Genomic DNA, 24999 nt, shown 5'->3' on the forward strand with positions numbered 1-24999 from the left:
CCTTCAGATTTTAATTGTTGGAGATTTACAAAATGTCTTTTTCATTTTTGCCTTTTTTCTTTCTTAATCCAATATTTCGTTCTCTTTCTGCACCTGATTTGATATTGAATTTACGCTCCCTTCTCAGTCCTGGGCTGTTAATTTCACAATCCTTCAATCTGATTGGTTAAAGAGATACACGGTTGATTGTCCTGATCAGAAGGGGCCTAGTTAGAAAGAAAGACTTGCATTTATATAGAGCCTTTAATGACCTCAGGATGTCCCAAAGCATTTTACAGCCAATTAAGTACTTTTTGGAGTGTAGTCACTGTTGTAATGTAGGAAATGCAACAGCCAATTTGCACATAGCAAGCACCCACAAATGAGATAAGTGACCAGATAATCTGTTTTTGTGATGTTGATTTTAGGAATAAATATTGGCCAAGACACCAGAGATAACTCCCCTTCTCTACTTTGAAATAGTGCTGTGGGATATTTCACTTGAGTCCCAGATGCCATGGACCATATTGTGCAGAGGCAGGGCACCTAATAGCGTCTGCCGTTAGTTAGACTTGAACTTGCACATTTAGGTTTTTTAATATTTTGTGCAGTGAGTTGCTGAAAGTATGAGCTGATAGCGTCAGAGTGAGGGAAACCCGGACGTCTGGGACCTGGGTGAATAGGGCAAGCAACCGTGTACTTCCTTAACCAGTCAGATTGAAGGATTGTGAAATGAACAGGCCAACTGAGAAGGAAATATAAGTTAGAGCGGGTGAATTCAATGTCAAATCAGATACAGAAAGAGAAATAAGGAGAGGGAAAGAAATAATGGATTCAGAGAGAAAAAGAGACAGGAAGGAAAAGTGCCAGAGCGTTTGATTGGCAGCAATTAATACTTATCACGTTATTAAAAGGGTACTTAGACCAACGTGGATGAAATCGATCCAAAATCAAAATACTGCAGATCCTGGAATCTGAAATAAAAACAGGAATTGCTGGAAATCTCAGCGGGTCAAGCAGCATCGATGGAGAGAGAAACAGAGTTACCATTTCAGATCTGTGTCAGAACTGATGGATGAAACTTACCTTTCTGCGGCGAGTTTAGTTTGTATCTACTGCACAAAAACAGCAACTTCCCGCCATTCGATGCACATCAATGGGGAGGCAGACAGCGAGATGCCGTTTCCGCAAAGCTAATGGTGGAGCGGTGCAAATCGGACAGCAACGTTTGGATAGCCACGATTAACCGCGCAACGTCTCATTGCCTGAAGTTGCTGTACCATTTATCCATAAATAATGGTGAGCGCCATTAGCCTCACTCTTATTTGGACAGCAAATTCTCACCATGTTTCCCTCACTTCGCAGTTATCGGATCGAACTTTCAGCATCTTAGTGGTCAAAAATGTTTTGAATAGAAAGGTGCAGGGGCAAAACTAACTAACAGCAGAGGCTATGCTACACCAAAATCTGGCTCAATATTTTAATTTACTTTATTAAAATCATTTTTTTCCTTAAATGTCTCTCAAATTTGGGAGAATTGACCGATGATGCTTTCAAGTGGACACAATGGGCCGAATGGCCTCCTTCTGTCTTCATCATAGGCAGTCCCTCAAAATCGAGGAAGACTTGCTTCCACTCTAAAAGGGAGTTCTCAAATGACTGAACAGTCCAATACGGGAATTACAGTCTCTGTCACAGGTGGGACAGACAGTCTTTGAAGGAAAGGGTAGGTGCGGAGTCTGGTTTGCCGCACGCTCTTTCTGCTGCCTGCGCTTGGTTTCTGCATGCTCTCAGCGACGAGACTGGAGGTGCTCAGCGCCCTCCCGGATGCACTTCCTCCACTTAGGGCGGTATTTGGCCAGGGACTCCCAGGTGTCAGTGGGGATGTTGCACTTTATCAAGGAGGCTTTGAGGGTGTCCTTTAACGTTTCCTCTGCCCACCTGGGGCTTGCTTGCCGTGTAGGAGTTCTGAGTAGAGCGTTTGCTTAGGGAGTCTTGTGTCAGGCATGCGAACAATGTGGACCGCCCAACGAAGCTGGTCGAGTGTGGTCAGTGCTTCGATGCTGGGGATGTTGGCCTGATCGAGAACACTGACATTGGTGCATCTGTCCTCCCAGGGGATTTGCAGGATCTTGCGGAGACAGCGTTGGTGGTATAGCTCAACGATTTGAGGTGTCTACTGTATAGGGTCCATGTTTCTGAGCCATACAGGAGGGCGGGTATCACTACAGCCCTGTAGACCATGAGCTTGGTGCCTGATCTCCGAACACTCTCTTCCTCAGGCGACCAAAGGCTGCGCTGGCGCACTGGAAGCGGTGTTGAACCTCGTCATCGATGTCTGCCCTTGCTGATAGTAGGCTCCCGAGGTATGAGAAGTGGTCTACATTGTCCTCCTTCTGTGCTTTATCATTCTATGACTAACAAAAACATTCAAATATTAATCAGGATATAATGCAAAGTTGCCAATCACTAGCCACTTGTAGCTATGGGCTCTGAAGATAATTTGCTGATGTTGTTCCTGACCAAGCTCATAGGGTTTTAATAATAGGTCTAAAGCTCGTTCTGAGTCCCTGTCCCCCAAGCAAGTCTCAAACGTTTTCATAAGAGAGTGCTTTAAACTTGTCTGATCCTGGATTCAGCAGCAATATTGCAGCGTATATATGAGAACAAGTCACTTGACTAAATCCGCTGTTGTTTTATTTACGGGTTTGATATATTTATATCTGCAAGGAAAATTAAACCCGCCGTAACGGCGCACAGAATTAGCCGCCTCCGAAGTACTGTAACAGAAAGTGAGTGGCCCAAGATTGAACGAGCACCAACTGCACGGTCTGGTATCGCACAAGGTGCATTGAACGGTGCAAAATAATAGCGGGCAGCGTGGCTAGAATCGCACTGACTCCGCCTGGGTACATTTCTAACTGGGTGCCCTCATCGTTCCACATTCACATCTGTCTCCCACACTCCTGCAGTGCCAACACTGGCTGACTTTGTTTAGACTCCTGCCCCTGCCCACTCGACCTTCCAGGACACGGCTCAGCCAATAACTCGCTGCGAGCGGCTGTCAGTCAACACAGGCTGGGCCAATAGCGAGCGCGGAGCCGGCCCGGGCGGTATCGCTTGCCCATGACAGACAGGAGCCTCTCGCAGCTCCTTATTGATCTGCGGGTTTACTTCAAACAATTCAAAAAGATATCATGTGCACGTGCCCTTGTTTTTTTAAATCCCCTAACCCCGGAATGTTTCCAATGCAATATGTGAGGGAATGCATTTAAATTTAAAACAGTATATTTAAGTTTCCTTTTTTAAAAAAATACAAGTCATCTCTCCAAGTATCTGCATTTAAATACATCAACTCATGTCAAAATACAACCCCAAAAAAGCCAGTCTTGGTCAAATCTTTTAAGCGGCAGAGGCTAATGATTGAAGTATTTGCATAAATCTCCTTTCCTTTCTGCACGGTGTGAGGAGGCTGCAGTTCAAGACGCCAACAGCTGATCTTCTCCTTGTGTTTTAACTCGTGTCCCCCTCCCCCTCCCATTGCAGCCCCTGAAGTGATGGCGAAGAAACCCCGTTGACAAGGCAAACCACATTGGCGGTGAGTCCCTTTTTTAAAGTGTTACAATTCTCTCTCTCTCTCTCTCTTCCCTGTGATATGATATAATATATAATTAAAAAAAAAGCTATGCCTCGAACAGACAGACCAATAAATACAACCAAGGAAACTATCATTTCTTTGGGAGCAGTTGCTACATATTGTGTCCCTGTGTGAACTCCCTCAGAATTGGAATCATTGTAGCAACAGCAAATGTATCGTTTGCAACACACATGTGTCACTTTGTGCCGGCAGGTCAGGCTCTGTAACCAGATCATGGAGAAAAAGTTCTTTGTGTGTATTGACACTTCCCTGGCTGGCAGAATGTGAGGGGAGGAGGTCTTTCTCTCCAGACCTTTTGGGTGTTTTTTTTTGTTGAAAGAGATTTGCTGAGACCTGCACCGTTGTCTCGGCTTTTCTCTGCTTTTCCCCCTCCTCCTTCTCCATTCATCAAGGTCGAGCGACTCCCTGAAGCAGTGGCTTTTCCAATATTATTTTGTTGTTTTGGTGGAGGGGGAGGAATGACTCATGAGATTGGAGGTCAGATTACAAGTAAAGCCGTGTGATTTCACATGCAAAACAACAGCATCAGAAATCAATGATTGCAGCTAACAACTTGGCAAACTGGGATTGCCTCTCTCCCTTTCCCAAAGCAATGCGGTAACCTGATTGAAAATTCGGTGCAGTCCTCTCCCCACACAGTTTGTAAGTCGGCCCCTTTCATTGTGCAACGGTGCAATCGGAATCAGGATCTCGATTTTAAAGACACCCACCACACGAGCGGCTGAAGTCCCATCAGGCGTGCCGACCTCACGTATATAAAAGCAGGAGAATTATTACTAACATCAGGCGTGTTGGATACTAAGAAAAGACGGGCCCTGTAACTTTATTTCCAGATATTAACAGCAGGCACCAAAACCAATGCATTGACCGCTGGAAATAAACCAGGGCCAGGTTAAATCTCTCTTTAAAAACAAATTGTGTGTGAAATAAAGGTGGCGAAAATAGTGTCAGTATTTCATGATCTGTGTAACCTTTACAATGAGACCACACCCTAATTCTTTGTGATGTTTTTCAAAATAAAAGTACATATAAAGAATACGTGTTGTGAAACTGCAGGGTGCATTTATTAAATTAATGTATGAATACTAAAATATCTATTTTTAAAAATCGCCCCTTTGCAAAGACTACATGTCCTTTTCTCTCTCTCTCCCCGCCTGAACAAAGTAACAAGATGTCGGCAGGACAAGGTATTCAATGTGGCTCCTCTTGGATGAGACTGAGACGGATAACGTAGCCCAGTCCGCTCTCGGTGTCCCCCTCGCTCGATACATTGGACTGGAGAGACTCGGGACTGCGAGCTCGCCTTTGCATAGGATGGTATGTGGGAACCGTTCGGGTTTTAATGTTTTCTTGCCCCGCAAACAGGTCAGATTATTTCAGTCTGGCCTCTCTTTGGCTAGTTGATGGATTGGAGGGGGGAGGGAGGAGTTGGAAATCGACGATAGCTCGAATGTATAAATCTTCCCCATCATTACTTTCCTCCTAATTGGGTTAAACTTTTACTGCTGTTAAGATTTACATAATTAAGCCCCCCTCTTGTTTTTTTATTGTGCACGTTTCGGATTTATTGGATGGGAGGGATAGCGTGCACAGTGCAAGAGAAAATAAGATCCAGAAATGTGTAAACAGGGAAAGGTCGTACATGACACACTCTGCAGACACGAAATATGTAAAATATTTTCTCACTTATAGTCAGACCGACATCCAGTCTGCCCTTTTTGCATAAGAGGAAACAGCTCGTAGGCTGAGGCATCCCGGATCAATGGTGTCCGCTTACCATACAGATCTTCACTCATTCTATATGCAATCACATTGATTTCACTCTCACAGCCCCGAGCTCCAGATAGGATTTTTAAAAATAATGCTGCCTTATAAAACTGGAGGTTTTTCAATGGTTGTACATGGGAATTCCGATTTATGTGGAAAGGGGATGGGCTGCATTGAGAAATTCAGAGAAAGCAAGTATTACTATTGTTTCAATATAGGATAATGCCATCTGCAATGTCCAGCACGACAGTCCTTCGAGAGCTTTGGGCCCCTCCAATTCTGGCCTCTTGTCCATCCCCCACTCCCATTGGCGGCCGAGCCTTCATCCGCCGAGACCTTCCGCTCTGCGATTCCCTCCCTGAATCTCTCCGCCTCTCTACCTCTCTCCTCTTGTCACACGCTTCTTAAAACCTACTTCTTTCACCAAGCTTTTGGACTCCTCATGTCCTTAGGTGCTCGAATTCAAATTTTGTCTATAATGCTCATGTGAAGCCTCTTGAGATGTTTTACAATGTTAATGGTGCTATATAAATGCAGGTTGTTGCAAGGCAGTAAAATGATCTCCTGAATTACAGAAATGACACATGAATAATTTTGAGTAAAATATGAACTCAACAGTAAATTACTGTCTTGGACCGTGTGTTTCTGTACCTCATATTCAACCCCCTCCCCTCCCCACCCCACCTGAATGCTGTGACTGATGCTGCATATGGTCATCATCATCATCATCATAGGCAGTCCCTCGGAATTGAGGAAGACTTGCTTCCGCTCTTAACATGAGTCCTTCGGTGGCTGAACAGTCCAATACGAGAGCTACAGTCCCTGTCACAGATGGGACAGATAGTCGTTGAGGGAAAGGGTGGGTGGGACTGGTTTGCCGCACGCTCCTTCCACTGCCTGCGCTTGATTTCTGCATGCTGTCGGTGACGAGATGCTCAACGCCCTCCCGGATGCTCTTTCTCCACTTAGGGCAGTCTTTGGCCTGGGACTCCCAGGTGTCAGTGGGGATGTTGCATTTTATCAGCGAGGCTTTGAGGGTGTCCTTGTAACGTTTCTGCTGCCCACCTTTGCCTCGTTTTCCGTGAAAGAGTTCTGAGTAGAGCGCTTGCTTTGGGAGTCTCGTATGGTACCATGGTTTTCAGTCCCTAACCAATATTTCACTCCACTGGCTATTTTCTATGTATGAATGAATTTTGGCAGAGTGTCTGCCAGGTTATCCAGCCTGGGAAATGAGTCTGGTTCTGACCTCACCTGATGTCCTGACACTGAACCGGGAGAATAGCCATTGGTGTCTGTTGTAGCTCAGTGGGTAACAATCATGCCTCTGAGTCAGAAGGGGATGTGTTCAAGCCCCACTCTAGAGACTTGAATACATAATCCAGGCTGACACTACAATGCCGTGCTGAGGGGTCCTGGCCAATACATATCCCTCCACCAGCATCTCTTTTTTTTTAAAAGAAGCGATGTTCTGAACATTTGGCTCAGTTGTGAAGTGGAGTATTTGAAATAAACACTCGACACCAGGTCTGTGTTCGAAAGTTCAAGTAGTCTTTATTTTGCACCGGTGGGGAAAGGTCCTGCTCTGGGTCTAGCCAGGACACTGTTCCACTGCTAGTAGTTTCCAACAGCTTTTTATACACTTAAACGTACAGGCTCAACCTCATGCACAATCCTTTGGCACAATTTGATTAGTGTAAAGCCCACGTCACTAGCCTCTGTTTTCTGCCTCGCTCATGTAACATCAAGGTATGACTGATGTGACCACAATCTGTTGTCTTTGCCCTGACCCTTGCCCTAGCCAGGCGGTATCCTGTTAATGGTTCACGTCTGTCCCAGTGTTCTGCTTTTCTACCCTCCTCAGCCCCCTGTGGTTAGTTCTTGCAAAGTCAACATGTTATTCTCAACTACCTATTAAGCGATCTAAAAGCTAATTCACTGCAAACAGCCCGCTAGCCCCGAGACCGCTTCTCAACCCGATAATTATGGCAGAGCTCGAAACCCCCACTTCAGTTCTTTGTGGGACTTTGCTGTTCACAAATTGGCTGCCGTATTTCCTACATTACAGCAGTGACTGCACTTCAAAAATACTTCATTGGCTGTAAAGCGTTTTGGGATGACCCAAGGTCGTGAAAGGTGCTATATAAATGCAAGTCCTTTCTTTTCTTTCATTCTTCTCAGTAGAATTGAACTTTCTTTCTAATGTTTTTCTCCTGTTAATTCCGGAAGCAGTAACTCCCACTGAGGTAATGGCTCCAAAACCGCCAGCAACTCTTCATTGGTCAATAGCCAACCTGGAGTTCAGAAGAATGAGAGGGGACCTCATAGAAACGTTTAAAATTCTGACGGGTTTAGACAGGTTAGATGCAGGAAGAATGTTCCCAATGTTGGAGAAGTCCAGAACCAGGGGTCACAGTCTAAGGATAAGGGGTAAGCCATTTAGGACCGAGATGAGGAGAAACTTCTTCACCCAGAGAGTGGTGAACCTGTGGAATTCTCTACCACAGAAAGTAGTTGAGGCCAATTCACTAAATATATTCAAAAGGGAGTTAGATGAAGTCCTTACTACTAGGGGGATCAAGGGGTATGGCGAAAAAGCAGGAATGGGGTACTGAAGTTGCATGTTCAGCCATGAACTCATTGAATGGCGGTGCAGGCTAGAAGGGCTGAATGGCCTACTCCTGCACCTATTTTCTATGTTTCTATGTTTCACACACTTTACTGCAAGGTCACTGGACACAAACCAGGAACGGGAACCATGGATGATTTGTTTTTTACCCCACTTTTCTCCTCCGAGCTTTGGGCTGCTAATATGAGCTATGCCTGCACGAGTGGAGATTGGTCAGTTCAGCGACAACAACAATTTGTATTTATATAGTGCCTTTAACATCGTAAAATGTCCCAAGGTGCTTCACAGGAGCATTGTAAAACAACATTTGACAGTGTCCCACATAAGGAGCTAGCGGGACAGATGGAGTTAGGTTTTAAGGAGTGTCCTCAATGAGGAAAAAGAGGTAAAGAGGCAGAAAGGTTTAGGGAGGGAATTCCAGCGCTTAGGGCCCAGGCAGCTGAAGGCACAGCTACGAATGGTGGAATGATTGAAATCAGGGATGCTCAAGAGGCCAGAATTGGAGGATTGCCGCTATCTCAAAGGGTTGTGGGGCTAGAGGAGATTACAGAGAGGGAGGGGCAAGGCCATGGAGGGATTTAAAAATAAGGATGAGAATTTTAAAATCGAGGCTCTTGACCAGTCTGCGACGAGGAAAAATGGGCTGTCTGATTTCCTAATTGTTAAAAATACAGAATGCATTTTTTTTTGAACATTGCTTTATATGACTGTCGAGGTTGTATTTAAAAAAAAACACCTTTTTCTTGCCAGATTCCTTTTGTTCACTGCTGGTCCTTGTGCCATAAATTATTATTGCAAGTGTGCAGTTTTGAAAATGCACTGGTCTGCATAACTTAGTGGGAACCACATAGTGTGTTTAATGACTGCTGTCGATTGAGCTCCAGAATTAATCACTTCTTTTAAAAAAAATAACTGCACTCTCAATGCTTGTGGTGAGGTCTGCAGCATCTAACTGCCACACCAACCAGTTGCCCAGGTGACAAAGTGAGGTGACCATACATCATAAAATGACTCATCAGCCCTGTGCTCGCTGACCTACATTGGCTCCCAGTTAAGCAACGCTTCGATTTCAAAATTCTCATCCTTATTTTCAAATCCCTCCATGGCCTCGCCCTTCCCTATCTTTGTAATCTCCTCTAGCCCCACAACCCCCGAGATGTCTGCGCTCCTCTAATTTTGTCTTCCTGAGCATCCCTGATTATAATCACTCAACCATCGGTGGCCGTGCCTTTGTTGCCTCAGCCCCAAGCTCTGGAACTCCCTCCCTGAACCTCTTCGCCTCTCTACCTCTCTTTCCTCCTTCAAGACGCTCCTTAAAACCTATCTCTTTGACCAAGCTTTTGGTCACCTTAAATTTCTATTTAAGTGGCTCGGTGTCAAATTTTTATTGCATAATACTCCCGTGAAGTGCCTTGGGACATTTCACTATGTTAAAGGCGCTATATAAACACAAGTTGTTGTTGTTGAGTTGTATTTGTCAATCTAGTGATTCTGTGATAAGATAAAGAGAAATGGGACTGTCTGGGTTGAGAGACTGATCCCTAATTGTCAAAAATACACAGTAAATGTTTGCTTTTATTTTTGAACATTGCATTATCATCATCATAGGCAGTCCCTCGAAACGAGGATGACTTGCTTCCACATCAAAAAAGGACGTGTTCACCGGTGTTTCAATGAAGGACCCAAACTATATCCTCAAGGGTGGAAGATGCCTGCGCGTGGATTTTTTTAATGTGTGGCGGCCGTTGCACACCAGCCACCACATAGGCGTGACAGAGCTAGGTCTTGGTTCAGTGGCAAGGGTTAACCAGGACGACTGGAGACCAGCTCTGCTGCATGGACCTAGCGCGCACATATATCGCAGTGTGGGCTGGTCCGTGCTGCCCCTGGGCCCCTGGCCCCGAACTCGCTCCTCTCCTGGGCCCCGATCATGTCCCTCTACAGTCTCTTGCTGCTCCTTCGCCCCGACCTCGCCGCTCCTGCTGTATCTGCCCACACTCCAATCACCGACCTGGACCTTGATGACTCTTTGCTGCTGTCGCCCTCCTGCACCAGCTCGCGTTGCTCCCTGAAGTGGTATGCCTCCATGCTTTGTGATTGTATTAAAAAAATATATATTCTTTTATATAAATTTCTTGCTAATTTTCGCTCCTTCCGACCTCTCTGCAAAGCATTTGACTCTTTGCTGGAGTCTGGTTTCATGGTGCTTGGCAGTTGGTCGTGACAAGCTAAACAATCACGGAAGCATCACAGCCAAGCTGGAACCCGTCTACACAAGCACACTTCCAGAAGGGGTCTGTTGACGGTGGTCAGGAGCAGGAAAACTCCCCTCTTGCCTAAGTTAAATAAAGACTTACATTTATGTAGCGCCTTTTACAACCACCGGACGTTTCAAAGCACTTTACAGCCAATTAGGTACTTATAGAGTGTAGTCACTGTTGTAATGTAATAAATGCAGCAGCCAATTTGCGCACAGCAAGCTCCCACAAACAGCAATGTGATAATGACCAGATAATCTGTTTTGTTATGTTGATTGAGGGATAAATATTGGCCCAGGACACCAGGGATAACTCCACTGCTCTTCTTCGAAATAGTGCCATGGGATTTTTTATGTCCCCTTGACATGACCTCGGTTTTAACATCTCACCCGAAAGACAGCACCTCCGACAGTGCAGCACTCCCTTCCTTAGCACTGTACTGGAGTGTCAGCCTAGATTTTTTGGTACGTAGGTCCCTGAAGTGGGACTTTGAACCCACAACCTTCAGACTCCAAGGCAAGTGTGCTGTCCACTGAGCCACAGCTGGCACTAAGTTAGGGACACAGAGGTCTGTTGTAGTGCTACAACTATCATCCAGACAGTCGAAACCAAGACCAGCCCGGTCTGTTTGGCTGAGCTACTGAATGGGTAAACTTGCTGTGTCATTGTGTGGGGTGCGGGGTGTGGGGATGATATTCTTTTCCGTTGCTCCTGGCAAATTGGATGATCAATTGTTTAATAACGACAGCAGTTCACAATGTAGTAGTCCCCTGCAAAGGTGGTTAACCTGTCTCCTTTGAGGACCATAAAAATCTTAATTGCTGTAAAAAAGCACATCCTGAAGTAATGTAATTGCTAATTGCAGTTGCTGAGGGAAATTTGTAGATTGGTAGATGCTTGTAAATTCCTAAGTCCAGGTCCGATTAAATCAGCATGAAATTGACTGTCTTTCTTTCTCTCTTTCTGCATTTGAGAATTATTCTATATTCTAGTTGATCTCCCATGCACGGTTGATGGAAAGTTCAACGATACAATGCTTTATAAGGACCAAAGCTGTTACCCCATGTAATGAAAAATGTATTATTCTGCTGTTGGTTGTTAAGTAAAGAGGGGAGCACGGCAGATTGGAACGTGCTTGTCAGTTTTCAAATTGCAAATTGGCTGCTGCATTTATTACATTACAAGCGTTCTCTCTTAAGCTTTTTTTTGATCTGTAACAGAGTGCTAGATATACATTTTTAATATCACTAGTAGAATTCCCGTGGTGTTGCTCACATTAAATTGGATGATAGGTTGTTCTTTAGAACATGAGTATTATATCATATCATATCATCATAGGCAGTCCCTCGGAATCAAGGAAGACTTGCTTCCACTCTTAAAATGAGTCCTTAGGTGGCTGAACAGTCCAATACGAGAACCACAGTCCCTGTCACAGATGGGACAGATAGTCGTTGACTGCACAAGGTATTGTTCTGCTAAAGTGGAGCTGTGTCCCTGTAAACCAATTGTTATACAAATAAAGTTTGACATCAATTTTAGTTTAATTGGTGAATTGTCAGGGAACTTTGAAGATCAAAATACGCAGGTCAGTTTCAGGGTACTGGTTGGAAGTAGCTAGATGTTTATATCGGTAACAGTGTGAGGTCTGGAGTTTGTATGTTTATATGGTAACAGACCTACCACAGTGTGACGATGAGTTCGAGCATTTACTGTTCAACAACAATAGCGGTCTTATCAACCAAGTGTGATTGAAAAGTATGACAGTTGCAAGAAGTGTGTTTATGAGCAAACATTTTAATGTTCTAGTTAGATAGACAGACTAGAATGAAAGACTTTCATTCATACAGCTCCTTCTACGACCTCAGGATGTCCCAACCCATTTTACAGCCAATGAGGTACTTTTTAATTGTAGTCATTGTTATAATGTAGGAAACATGGCAGCTAATTTGTGCACAGCAAGATCCCACAAACAGCAATGAGATAATAATGAGTTTGAAATGCGTAAGATTCTGAGGGGGCTTGACAGGGTAGATGCAAAGAGGATGTTTCCCCTCGTGGGGGAATCTAGAACTAGGGACCATAGTTTCAGAATGAGGGGTCGCCCATTTAAAACGGAGATGAGGAGGAATTTCTTCTCTGAGGGTCGTGAATCTTTGGAATTCTCTGCCCCGGAGAGCTATGTAGGCTGGGTCTTTGAATATATTTAAGGTGGAAATAGACAGATTTTTGAACAATAGGGGAGTCGAGGGTTATGGGGAGTGGGCAGGAAAGTGTTGAAGCCAAGATCAGATCAGCCATGATCTTATTGAATGGCGGAGCAGGCTCGAGGGGCCGTATGTTTTTATGTAATTGGCCAGATCACGTGTTTTAGTGATATTGTTTGAGGGATAAATATTCACCAGGGCACTGCCGTGAACTCCCCTGCTCTTCAAAATAGTATTGTGCGATTCTTTTACATCCACCTGAGAGAGCAGACGGGGCCTTGGTTTAACGACTCATCTGAAAGACGGCACCTCTGACAGTGCAGCACTCCCTCAGCACTGCTCTGGCATGTCAGCATAGGTTCTATGCTCAATTCTCTGGAGGAGAACTTAAACCCACAAATTTCTGAATCAGAGGCAAGAGTGCCACCCACTGAGCCACAGTTGACACCTCATCATCATCATAGGCAGTCCTTGGAATCGAGGAAGACTTGCTTCCACTCTTAAAATGAGTCCTTAGGTGGCTGAACAGTCCAATATGAGAGCCAAAGTCCCTGTCACAGGTGGGACAGATAGTCATTGAGGGAAAGGGTGGGTGGAACAGGTTTGCCGCACACTCTTTCCGCTGCCTGCGCTTGATTTCTGCATGCTCTCAGCAATGAGACTCGAGGTGCTCAGCGCCCTCCCGGATGCACTTCCTCCACTTAGGGCGGTCTATGGCCAGGGACTCCCAGGTGTCAGTGGGGATGGTGCACTTTATCAGGGAGGCTTTGAGGATGTCCCTGTAACGTTTCCTCTGCGCAATTTTGGCTCGTTTGCTGTGAAGGAGTCCCGAGTAGAGCGCTTGCTTTGGGAGTCTCGTGTCTGGCATGCCAACGATGTGGCCTGCCCAGCGGAGCTGATCAAGTGTGGTCAGTGCTTCGATGCTGGGGATGTTGGCCTGGTCGAGGACACTAATGTTGGTGCGTCTGTCCTCCCAGGGGATTTGTAGGATCATGCGGAGGCATCGTTGGTGGTATTTCTCTAGCGACTTGGGGTGTCTACTGTACATGGTCCATATCTCTGAGCCATACAGGAGGGCGGGTATTACTACAGCCCTGTAGACCATGAGCTTGGTGACAGTTTTGAGGGCCTGGTCTTCAAACACTCTTTTCCTCAGGCGGCCGAAAGCTGCACTGGCGCACTGGAGGCGGTGTTTGAATCTCGTCGTTAATGTCTGCCCTTGTTGATAAGAGACTCCCGAGGTATGGGAAATAGTCCACGTTGTCCAGGGCCACATCGTGGATTTTGATGACTGGGGGTTAGTGCTGTGCGGCAGTGACGGGCTGGTGGAGGACCTTTGTCTTACGGATGTTTAGCGTAAGGCCCATGCTTTCGTACGCATCAGTAACTGACACCTAGTAGGTAGATAGTTGGATTATGTTTAAAAACAAACCCTAAATGACATTTTTGCTAATTTTATTCCATACTTATTGTACTGAGCGTTTGTGATACTGGTAGCACTGTTACAGGCCTGCCCTGCAGTGGAAGCATCTTGCAGATTCCATAATGTGTGTTGGACTGTGATGTGTGCACTCCTTGGATCAATGGCAGTAATTGATTTCTCTGCTCATACACTAAGCAGTGTGGCAGAGAGATACTGAAGTGCTCAAGAGGCTGCAAAAAGAGTGACTCTGTAAATCAACAGTAATTATAGACCTACCCAATTAAGGGAGAGATTTATAATATTGTATAATGTTAATATGGGCTGCTGTAGTTAACTCCATTTTGCGAGAGCACTCCTGAGATTGCTTTTTATTTGGAGACTGACAGGATGGATGCTGAAACAGTGAGACATATTTCCCATTAATGTTACAGATTTTTCTGTAACTCATTAACATAAATGACTCTCCAAACTTTTTTCTTGAATTCCTATAGGCTTTAAGCAAGCTAGATCTGCCAAGCTGCTCCTTGTAACTCTTCTCTAACCATTCCTTTCCCCCACAACCCGTGAATGGATTCTTCCAGCAGGCCGTACACATTTACAGTGTGTGGCCTGCGGTTATTTGACACTACAAGCTCACCCTCTCAGTTACTTTCACAAGTACTGTGTATGTCTTTCATACATTTGGCACAAATGCATTTGACTGCTTTTCAAAATATATATAGGATCTTACATTCTACCCTTAACCTTCTCTGCTCTAAGGAGAACAACCCCAGCTTCTCCAGTCTATCCACATCACTGAAGTCCTGCATCCCTGGCACCATTCGAGTAAATCCCCTCTGCACACTCTCCAAGCCTTTGACATCCTTCCTAAAGTGTGGTGCCCAGAATCGGACACTACTTAAGCTGAGATGGAACCAGTGATTTACAAAGATTTAAAAAAAATTAATTCTCTGGATGTGGGCATGGCTGGCATTTATTGCCCATCCCTAGTTGCCATTGAACATTTTGACCCAGCGACGATGAAGGAACAGCGAGATATGTCTAAGTCGGGATGGTATTTGACTCCGATAGGACCTTGGAGATGATGGTGCTCCCATGCACTTGCTGCCCTTCTCCTTCTAGGTGGTAGAGGTTGCAGGTTTGGGAGGTGTTGCCGAAGAAGGCTTGGCGAGTTGCTGCAGTGCATCTTGTAGATGGTACACACTGCAGCAACGGTGAGCCGGTGGTGGAGGGAGTGAATGTTTAAGATGGTGGATGGGGTGCCGATCAAGCAGACTCCTTTGTCCTGGATGGTGCATGGCTTCTTGAGTGTTGTTATAGCTGTTATGTTATTACCTTAACTTCCTTGCTTTTGTACTCAGTGCCTCTATTTATAAAGCCGATCCCGTATGCTTTTTGAACAGCCTTATTAACTTGTTCTGTCATTTTCAGGTTCTGTCATTTTCAGATATATATTAAAGAAGTAATTTGGTTTTGAATGCAGTGTCAGCTGTGGCTCAGTGGGTAGCGCACTCAATTCTGTATCAGAAAGTCGTGGGTTCAAGTCTCACTTTAGGAACTTGAGCACATAAATCTAGGCTGACAATCCAGTGGAGTGCTGCACTGTCAGATGAGATGTTAAACCGAGGCCCCGTCTGCTCTCTCGGGTGGACATAAAAGATCCCATGGCACTACTTTGAAAAAAAGCAGGGGCGTTATCACTGGTGTCCTGGCCAATATTTATCCCTCAATCAACATTACAAAAAAACAGATTATCTGGTCATTATCACATTGCTGTTTTTGAGAGTTTGCTGTGCACACATTACAACAGTGACTACACTCCAAAAGTACTTCATTGGCTGCAAAGCGCTTTGAGACGTCCGGTGGTTGTGAAAGGCGCGATATAAATGCAAATCTTTCATTATTCTTTTTTCTTCCCCTCTTTTCGGCTCTTTGAGATACGCATCAATCCTTACCAAGAGAGCTTACTCTAAAGCTTCTGCTAACGCTGCTGTTCCTGCTCCTAGTTAATAGCAGCTGAGTACAGCGGCCGTGGTTAACAACATAAGAACATAAGAAATAGGAGCAGGAGTAGGCCATACGGCCCCTCGAGCCTGCTCCGCCATTTAATACGATCATGGCTGATCTGATCATGGACTCGGGTTCACTTCCCCGCCCACTCCCCATAACCCCTTATCGTTTAAGAAACTGTCTATCTCTGTCTTAAATTTATTCAATGTCCCAGTTTCCACAGCTCTCTGAGGCAGCAAATTCCACAGATTTACAACCCTCAGAGAAGAAATTCCTCCTCATCTTTGTTTTAAATGGGCGGCCCCTTATTCTAAGATCATGCCCTCTAGTTCTAGTCTCCCCCATCAGTGGAAACATCCTCTCTGCATCCACCTTGTCAAGCCCCCTCATAATCTTATATGTTTCGATAAGATCACCTCTTATTCTTCTGAATTCCAATGTATAGAGGCCCAACCTACTCAACCTTTCCTCATAAGTCAGCCCCCTCATCCCTGGAATCAACCTAGTGAACCTTCTCTGAACTGCCTCCAAAGCAAGTATATCCTTTCGTAAATATGGAAACCAAAACTGCACGCAGTATTCCAGGTGTGGCCTCACCAATACCTGGTATAGCTGTAGCAAGACTTCCCTGTTTTTATACTCCATCTCCTTTGCAATAAAGGCCAAGATACCATTGGCCTTTCTAATCACTTGCTGTACCTGCATACCATTCTTTTGTGTTTCATGCACAAGTACCCCCAGGTCCCGCTGTACTGCGGCACTTTGCAATCTTTCTCCATTTAAATAATAACTTGCTCTTTGATTTTTTTCTGCCAAAGTGCATGACCTCACACTTTCCAACATTATACTCCATCTGCCAAATTTTTGCCCGCTCACTTAGCCTGTCTATGTCCTTTTGCAGATTTTATGTGTCTTCCTCACACATTGCTTTTCCTCCCATCTTTATCGTCAGCAAACTTGGCTACTTTACACTCAGTCCCTTCTTCCAAGTCGTTAATGTAGATTGTAAATAGTTGGGGTCCCAGCACTAATCCCTGCGGCACCCCTCTAGTTACTGGTTGTCAACCAGAGAATGAGCCATTTATCCCAACTCTCTGTTCTCTGTTGGTTAGCCAATCCTCTATCCATGCTAATATATTACCCCCAACCCTGTGTCCTTTTATCTTGTGCCGTAACCTTTTATGTGGCACCTTGTCAAATGCCTTCTGGAAGTCCAAATACACCACATCCACTGATTTCCCCTTTATCCACCCTGTTAGTTACATCCTCAAAGAACTACAGTAAATTTGTCAAACATGACTTCCCCTTCATAAATCCATGCTGACTCTGCCTGACCAAATTTTGCTTATCCAAATGTCCTGCTACTGCTTCTTTAATAATGGACTCCATCATTTGCTCTTGTTGTGCAACCAACATGGTTGTGATTCCCTGCAGTGGGATGACTGAGCTAGGAAACTCGGCAGGTGAGGACTCCTCATAGTACCTTACATTACAGGAGGAGGCCATTCAGCCCATCGTGCCTGTGCCGGCTCTTTGGTAGAATTATCTAATTAGTCCCACTCCTCTGCTCTTTCCCCACATATCTGCAAATTTTTCCTTTTCAAATATATATCCAATTCCCTTTTGAAAGTTACTATTGAATCTGTTACCATCACCCGTTCTGGCAGCCCATTCTAGCTCATAACAACTTGTGATAAAAATAAATTTTTTCTTCATTTCCCCTCTGGTTCTTTTGAAAATTATCTAAAAAAATATTACCTATAGACGAGTTATTAATCATTTCCCCCAGTGGTCTGAGGTCATTATGAATCAATGATGTAATGTGGAACTAAAATCACATGTAGGTCGGGGGTAGGGTTTCTGTTAAACCCACATCAATGCTTTTTTTCCTTCCAGACTCGACTATTCCAAAGCTCTCCTGGCTGATCTCCTATCTTTCACCCTCTATCGACTTGAGTTCATCCTAAGCTCTGCTCCCATATCCTAACTCGCACCAAGTCCTGTTCACCCATCACCCCTGTGCTCGCTGACCTACACTGGCTCCTGGTCTGGCAACGTCTCGATTCTAAAATTCTCATCCCCGTGTTCAAATCCCTCCATGGCCTCATGCCTCCCTATCTCTGTAGCTTCCTCCACCATCCGAGAACTCTGTGTTCCTCCAACTCTATGGATCCCCCACTCTCTTTGCCCCACTTTTGATGGCCATGCCTTCAGCTGCCTAGGCACTAAGCTCTGGAATTCCCCCGTAAACCTCTCAGCCGCTCTACCGCACTCTTCTCCTTTAAGACGCTATTTTAAAACATGCTTCTTTGAGGAAATTTTTAGTCATCTGCCCTAATATCTCCTCCTTTGGTTTGGTGTCACATTTTGTTTTACCACGATAAAGATGCTATATAAATGCAAGTTGTTGTTGTAGCCTAACTGAAGGCTGGTGAGTGATCCAGTGAATTGAGGACAGAAGAAAAAAACTAGACAGAAGGCTAAAAGTTGAGACGAGGTAATCCAAGCACTGGCAGGTGAAGAAGTTAAGACTATAAGATGAGAAATTCAATAAGTTTGAAATTGTGGGATAGAATGAGTTAGGGTCGCAGAAGTAAGATTTCAACACGGTGATGTGCATGGGCAGGCACGGGTCTGTATTTGGAACTTGGGTGTTTAAGAGGAACGGGAATAATAATAGTTTAATTAAAATAGAAAGAAGGGGTTGTAATGGAGAGATACAGGCATGAGGCTGAGAGAATGATCAGATGGTGAGCCTTTTTGTGTATCCTGTCCAGGTGAGAGATGGTCTCCTAAAAGCACTTCCATGTTTTGAAACACAATACAACAATGACGTGCTTAGTTTATTCCGCTCACGAGGCCAGTCTGATGAACGTATTCGCGCTTTCAATTTCACGTTTGGAAGAAAACCCTTCGCAATGAAATGGAGGACAGAAATTGTGTTTTTTTTGTTGTTTGTAGATTTTTACATAGAAGCAGAGTTCCAAACTTCTCATGGCCCTACTTGAAGATGCTTTGTGGCTGTATGATGAACTTTATGAGTAGGGTCTGGACAACTCCCAGACGGAAGATGTATTGTTGACATCTGTGTTCGCAGGACTGCATGAAGCTTTCTCTGCAGTCGATGCATTCCCGGGGCTGATCTACACTGGATGGGGCGGCATCTGAACGATGTGAGTTTGTGGCATCTTCTTGTTCAGAAGATGTAGGATGTTACAATTAGAACATAAGAAATAGGAGCAGGAGTAGGCCATTTGGCCCCTCGAGCCTGCTCCGCCATTCAATAAGGTCATGGCTGATCTGATCATGGCTCCGCTCCACTTCCCTGCCCGCTCCTCATAACCCTTGACTCTCTTATCGTTCAAAAATCTGTCTATCTCCACCTTAAATATATTCAATGACCCAGCCTCCACAACTCTCTGGGGTAGAAAATTCCAAAGATTCACGACCCTCTAAGAGAAGAAATTCCTTTTCTCCATTTTAAATGGGTGACCCCTGATTCTGAAACGATGTCCCCAGTTCTAGATTTCCCCACCACAAAAAACATCCTCTCTGCGTCTATCCTGTCAAACCCCCTCAGAATCTTACACATTTCAGTAAGATCACCTCTCATTCTTCTGAACTCCAATGAGTATAGGCCCAACCTGCTCAACCCCTTCATACTACAACCCCTTCATCTCAGGAATCAACCTCATGAACCTTCTCTGAACTGTCTCCAAAGCAAGTATATACCTCTTTAAATAAGACCAAAACTGTACGCAGTACTCCAGGTGTGGTCTCTCAGTTGTAGCAGGACTTCCCTACTTTTATACTCCATCCCCCTTGCAATAAAGGCCAACATTCCATTTGCCTTCCTAATTACCTGCTGTACCTGCATACTAACTTTTGTGTTTCATGTACAAGGATCCCCAGATCCCTTGTGTTCAATGACTGTTATTAGGTATTTCTAGACTGAGGCCAATCTCGATGATTAAATGGGTCATAGCACTGTATTTCATCCTCTGAGCAGAACATAACCCCTTTGGATAGAAGTTCAACTAATTCATTTCTCTTGTCCTTTCCCACTCTCTCTTTTATTTAAACAATTGGTAATGAGGTGAGGGACAGCACAGGAGGCCGTTCAGCCCATTGTGCCTGTGCTGGCTTTTTGAACGAGTTGTCCAATTAATCCCACTCTCTTGCTCTTCCCACATAGCTATGCAATTTTTTTCTTCAAGTAATTATCCATTTCACTGTTGAAAGGTATTTTTGAATCGGCTTCCACTGCCCTTTCAGGCAGTGCGTTCCAGATCACAACAACTCACTGCGTAAAAAAAACATTCTCCTCATCTCATCTCCTCATTCTGGCATTTGCCATAATGCTCACTCTTGGCTCTTTTCTTATCAGCAGACACCTAAATGGCCATTAAATATGAATGGATCTACTTTATGTATGATATACATTGTCAGGTTACCACCATCATTACAGAGAGCAGTGTACAGCAGCATACCACTTCAGGGAGCAGCGCGTGTTGCTGCAGGAGGGCGCTGGCTGACTGTAGTGCGGGCAGGTACAGCAGGAGCGGCGAGGTCAGGGCAAAGGAGCAGCAAGAATTCATAGAGGGATGTGATTGGGGCCCAGGAGAGGCAAGAGTTCAGGGCCCAGAAGAGGCGAGGGCCCAGGGGCAGCACGGGCCAGCCCACACTCTGATATGTGTGCGCACTAGGTCCGTGCAGCAGAGCTGATCTCCAGTTGTCCTGGTTAACCCTTGCTACTGGACCTAGCTCTGTCAAGCCCGTGTGGTGGCTGGTGTGCAACGGCCACCCCACGTTAAAAAAATCCACGCACAGGCATCTTCCACCCTTCAGGACGTAGTTTGGGATCCGGAATATTAGGTTCTTCATTGAAACACCTGTGAACTCATCCCTTTTCGGTGTGGAAGCAAGTCATCCTCGCTTCGAGGGACCGCCTATGATGATGACCACCATCGGCACAGGGAGTCTGAGCCTTTGGCCCAGTGGTAGCGTTCTCAGCTCTGGATCAGAAAGTGCAATGTTCAAACCCCAGCCGACACTGTCCTGGTGAATGGAGACCACAGCTCCGGCTCTGAATCCTGCCTTGACATTCCAGCAGGTTACTAGTGTCAGGTGGGCGTGGGTGCCCACCCCCCCCCCGCCCATTGTATGGGTTGTGGGAGCTCTTAAACTCTCCCATCCTATAGAACTAACCCCCTCTCTTTCAGGGTAGCTTTCAAAGCGTGGAAAAAATTAAATATCTGAGAATCTGGTTATTCAAGGATTTGTGTTCTGTTTGTCTCAGGCCATCTTTTTTCAAAAATAATAAATTTATTCCAGCCCGCAAAAAAAAGTTAGCCTGTTATTAGTATAAAATAAAAGAGCCCATGGTTCTACGTAACCTCCTAGTTGTTCGTCTTTGGATCTTTTTTAGTATAAGGGGAAGGCCACTTTCACAGAAACTTGAGGCTTTTTTTCTTTGTCTGCCAACAGAGGTTCATTGATGACATCATGCTCTTCCATTACCCCTTGGACTTGGTGTCCGGCCACGCGATCTGAACTCTGCCCCGCTCTGGGCAGCACTGTCCGTCAGTGTACGTGCAACCTCGGACTGTCGCTGTAGACGGAGCAGTGCTGCTGTGCACTAAGGATGACCTGAGCTACTTGCATCAGAGAGGGACCAGTGGAGGTACCATCATCATCATTATAGGCGGTCCCTCGTAATGAGGATGACTTGCTTCCACACCAAAAAAGGATGAGTTCACAGGTGTTTCAATGAAGGACCCGAACTACACCCTGAAGGGTGGAAGATGCCTGTGCGTGGATTTTTTAAACGTGGGGTGGCCGTTGCACACCAGCCACCACACGGGCTTGGCAGAGTTGGATCTTGGTCCAGTGACAAGGATTAACCCAGACGACTGGAGACCAGCTCTGCTGCACAGACCTAGTGCACACACCTATCGCAGTGTGGGCTGACCCGTGCTGCCCCTGGCCTCAAACTCGTGCCTCTCCCGGGCTCCGATCATGTCCCTCCACAATCTCTCGCCGCTCCTTCGCCCCGACCTCGCCACTCCTGCTGTATCTGCCCACGCTCCAATCACCGACCTGGACCTTGATGACATCACTCTTCGCTGCCATCACCCTCCTGCATCAGCTCGCTGCTCCCCGAGGCCTCCACTATGCTCCTGGGCCGCTCACCGCCCTTTCAGGCAGCGCGTTCCAGATCACATTCCTGATAGCCCTTCTGCCACTGGAAAATTCCTCCTTATTTACACTATCAAAACTGTTCATGATTTTGAACACCTCAATTAAATCCCCTCTTAACCTTCTCTGCTCTAAGGAGAACAACTCCAGCTTCTCCAGTCTATCCATGTAACTGATGTCCTCATCCCAGGTACCATTCCAGTAAATGTCTTCTGCACCCTCTCTCAGGCCTTGTCATCCTTCCTAAAGTGTGGTGCCCAAATTGGCTGCACTACTCCAGCTGAGGCCAAACCCGTGTTTTATAAAGGTTTAGCATAACATCCTTGCTTTTTGCACTCTATTCCGCTATTAACAAAGCCAAGGATCCCTTATGCTTTTCTCAACTTATCCTGCCACCTTCAAAGATTTGTGTACATACACCCCCCAGGTCTTTCTGTTTCTTTCTGCACCCCCTTTAAAATTGTACCCTTTAATTTATATTGCCTCTCCTCGTTCTCGCCATCAAAATGAATCGTGTCGCACTTCGCTGCGTCAAATTTCATCTGCCATGTGTCTGCCCATTTCACCAGTCAGTTGATGCCCTCCTGAAGTCTGTTACTACCCTCCTGTTGTTTCCCAGTTTCGTGTCATCTGCAAACTTTGAAATTATACCCCATATACCCAACTCCAGGCCATTAATGTACATCAAAAAGAACAGTGGTCCTAATACCGTTCCCTGGGGAACACCACTGTATACCTCCCTCCAGTCTGAAAAACAACCGTTCACCACTACTCTCTGCTTCCTGTCCCTTAGCCAATTTTGTATCCATGCAGCCACTGTTCCTTTAATCCCATGGTCAGTGTTTCGATGCTGAGGATGTTGGTCTGGTCGAGGACGCTAATGTTGGTGGGTCTGTCCTCCCAGGGGATTTGTAGGATCTTGCGGAGGCATCGTTGGTGGTATTTCTCCAGTGACTTGATGTGTCTACTGTATGTGGTCCATGTTTCTGAGCCATACAGGAGGGCAGGTATTACTACAGCCCTGTAGACCATGAGCTTGGTGGCAGTTTTGAGGGCCTGGTCTTCAAACACTCTTTTCCTCAGGCGGCAAACCTGTCCCACCCATCCCTTTCCCTCAACGACTCTCTGTCCCACATGTGACAGGGACTGTGGTTCTCTTATTGGACTGTTCAGCCACCTAAGGACTCATTTTAGGAGTGGAGGCAAGTCTTCCTTGATTCCGAGGAACTGCCTATGATGATGAATCCCATGGGCTTTAATTTTGCTAACCAGTCTATGTCTTCATGAAGGAAGGCACAAATAACCTTTCGAATGTACTAGGGGACAGTGGGTCTAGTGAGAAGGAGGAACTGAAGAATATCCTTATTAGGCGGGAAATTGATGGGATTGAAGGCCGATAAATCCCCGGGGTCTGATAGTCTGCATCCATGCGTACTTAAGGAAGTGGCCCTAGAAATAGTGGATGCATTTGTGATCATTTTCCAACAGTCAATCGACTCTGGAGCAGTTCCTATGGACTGGAGGGTAGCTAATGTAACACCACTTTTTAAAAAAGGAGGGAGAGAGAAAACGGGTAATTATAGACCGGTTAGCCTGACATCAGTAGTGGGGAAAATGTTGGAATCAATTATTATGGATGAAATAGCAGCGCATTTGGAAAGCAGTGACAGGATCGGTCCAAGTCAGCATGGATTTATGAAGGGGAAATCATGCTTGACAAATCTTCTGGAATCTTTTGAGGATGTAACTAGCAGAGTGGACAAGGGAGAACCAGTGGATGTGGTGTATTTGGACTTTCAAAAGGCTTTTGACAAGGTCCCGCACAAGAGATTGGTGTGCAAAATCAAAGCACATGGTATTGGGGGTAATGTACTGACGTGGATAGAGAACTGGTTGGCAGACAGGAAGCAGAGAGTCGGGATAAATAGATCCTTTTCAGAATGGCAGGCAGTGACTAGTGGAGTGCCGCAGGGCTCAGTGCTGGGACCCCAGCTCTTTACAATATACATTAACGATTTAGATGAAGGAATTGAGTGTAATATCTCCAAGCTTGCGGATGACACTAAACTCGGTGGAGGTGTGAGCTGTGAGGAGGACGTTAAGAGGCTGCAGGGTGACTTGGACAGGTTAGGTGAGTGGGCAAATGCATGGCAGAGCAGTATAATGTGGATAAATGTGAGGTTATTAATTTTGGGGGCAAAAACACGAAGGCAGAATATTATCTGAATGGCGGCAGATTAGGAAAAGGGGAGGTGCAACGAGACCTGGGTGTCATGTTTCATCAGTCACTGAAAGTGGGCATGCAGGTATGGCAGGCGGTGAAGAAGGCAAATGGTATGTTGGTCTTCATAGCTGGGGGATTTGAGTATAGGAGCAGAGAGGTCTTATTGCAGTTGTACAGGGCCTTGGTGAGGCCTCACCTGGAATATTGTGTTCAGTTTTGGTCCCCTAATCTGAGGAAGGACGTTCCTGCTATTGAGGGAGTGTAGCAAAGGTTTGCCAGACTGATTCCAGGGATGGCTGGATCAACTGGGCCTTTATTCACTGGAGTTTAGAAGAATGAGAGGGGGTCTCATAGAAACGTATAAGATTCTAACGCGACTGGGCAGGTTAGATGTGGGAAGAATGTTCCCGATGTTGGGGAAGTCCAGAACCAGGGGACATAGTCTTAGGATAAGGGGTAGGCCATTTAGGACTGAGATGAGGAGAAACTTCTTCACTCAGAGAGTTGTTAACCTATGGAATTCCCTGCTGCAGAGAGTTGTTGATGCCAGTTCATTGGATATATTCAAGAGGGAGTTAGATATGGCCCTTATGGCTAAGGGGATCAGGGGGTATGGAGAGAAAGCAGGAAAGGGGTACTGAGGGAATGATCA

General features: G+C 45.5%; 1 protein-coding gene across 1 annotated transcript in view; it reads left to right on the plus strand.

Moving 5' to 3' along the window:
• The first annotated feature begins 4857 nt into the window (after positions 1-4857).
• The window catches only part of LOC139263126 (BRD4-interacting chromatin-remodeling complex-associated protein-like), an 89471-nt gene continuing 69329 nt past the window's right edge, over positions 4858-24999 (plus strand). Inside the window, exon 1 of the mRNA XM_070878713.1 lies at positions 4858-4954. The gene's annotated coding sequence lies outside the window, so the exon portion shown is untranslated. The remainder of the gene's footprint in view (positions 4955-24999) is intronic.

This window comes from Pristiophorus japonicus, chromosome 4 (genome assembly GCF_044704955.1).
Source record: "Pristiophorus japonicus isolate sPriJap1 chromosome 4, sPriJap1.hap1, whole genome shotgun sequence".
NCBI classification, from domain to species: domain Eukaryota; kingdom Metazoa; phylum Chordata; class Chondrichthyes; family Pristiophoridae; genus Pristiophorus; species Pristiophorus japonicus.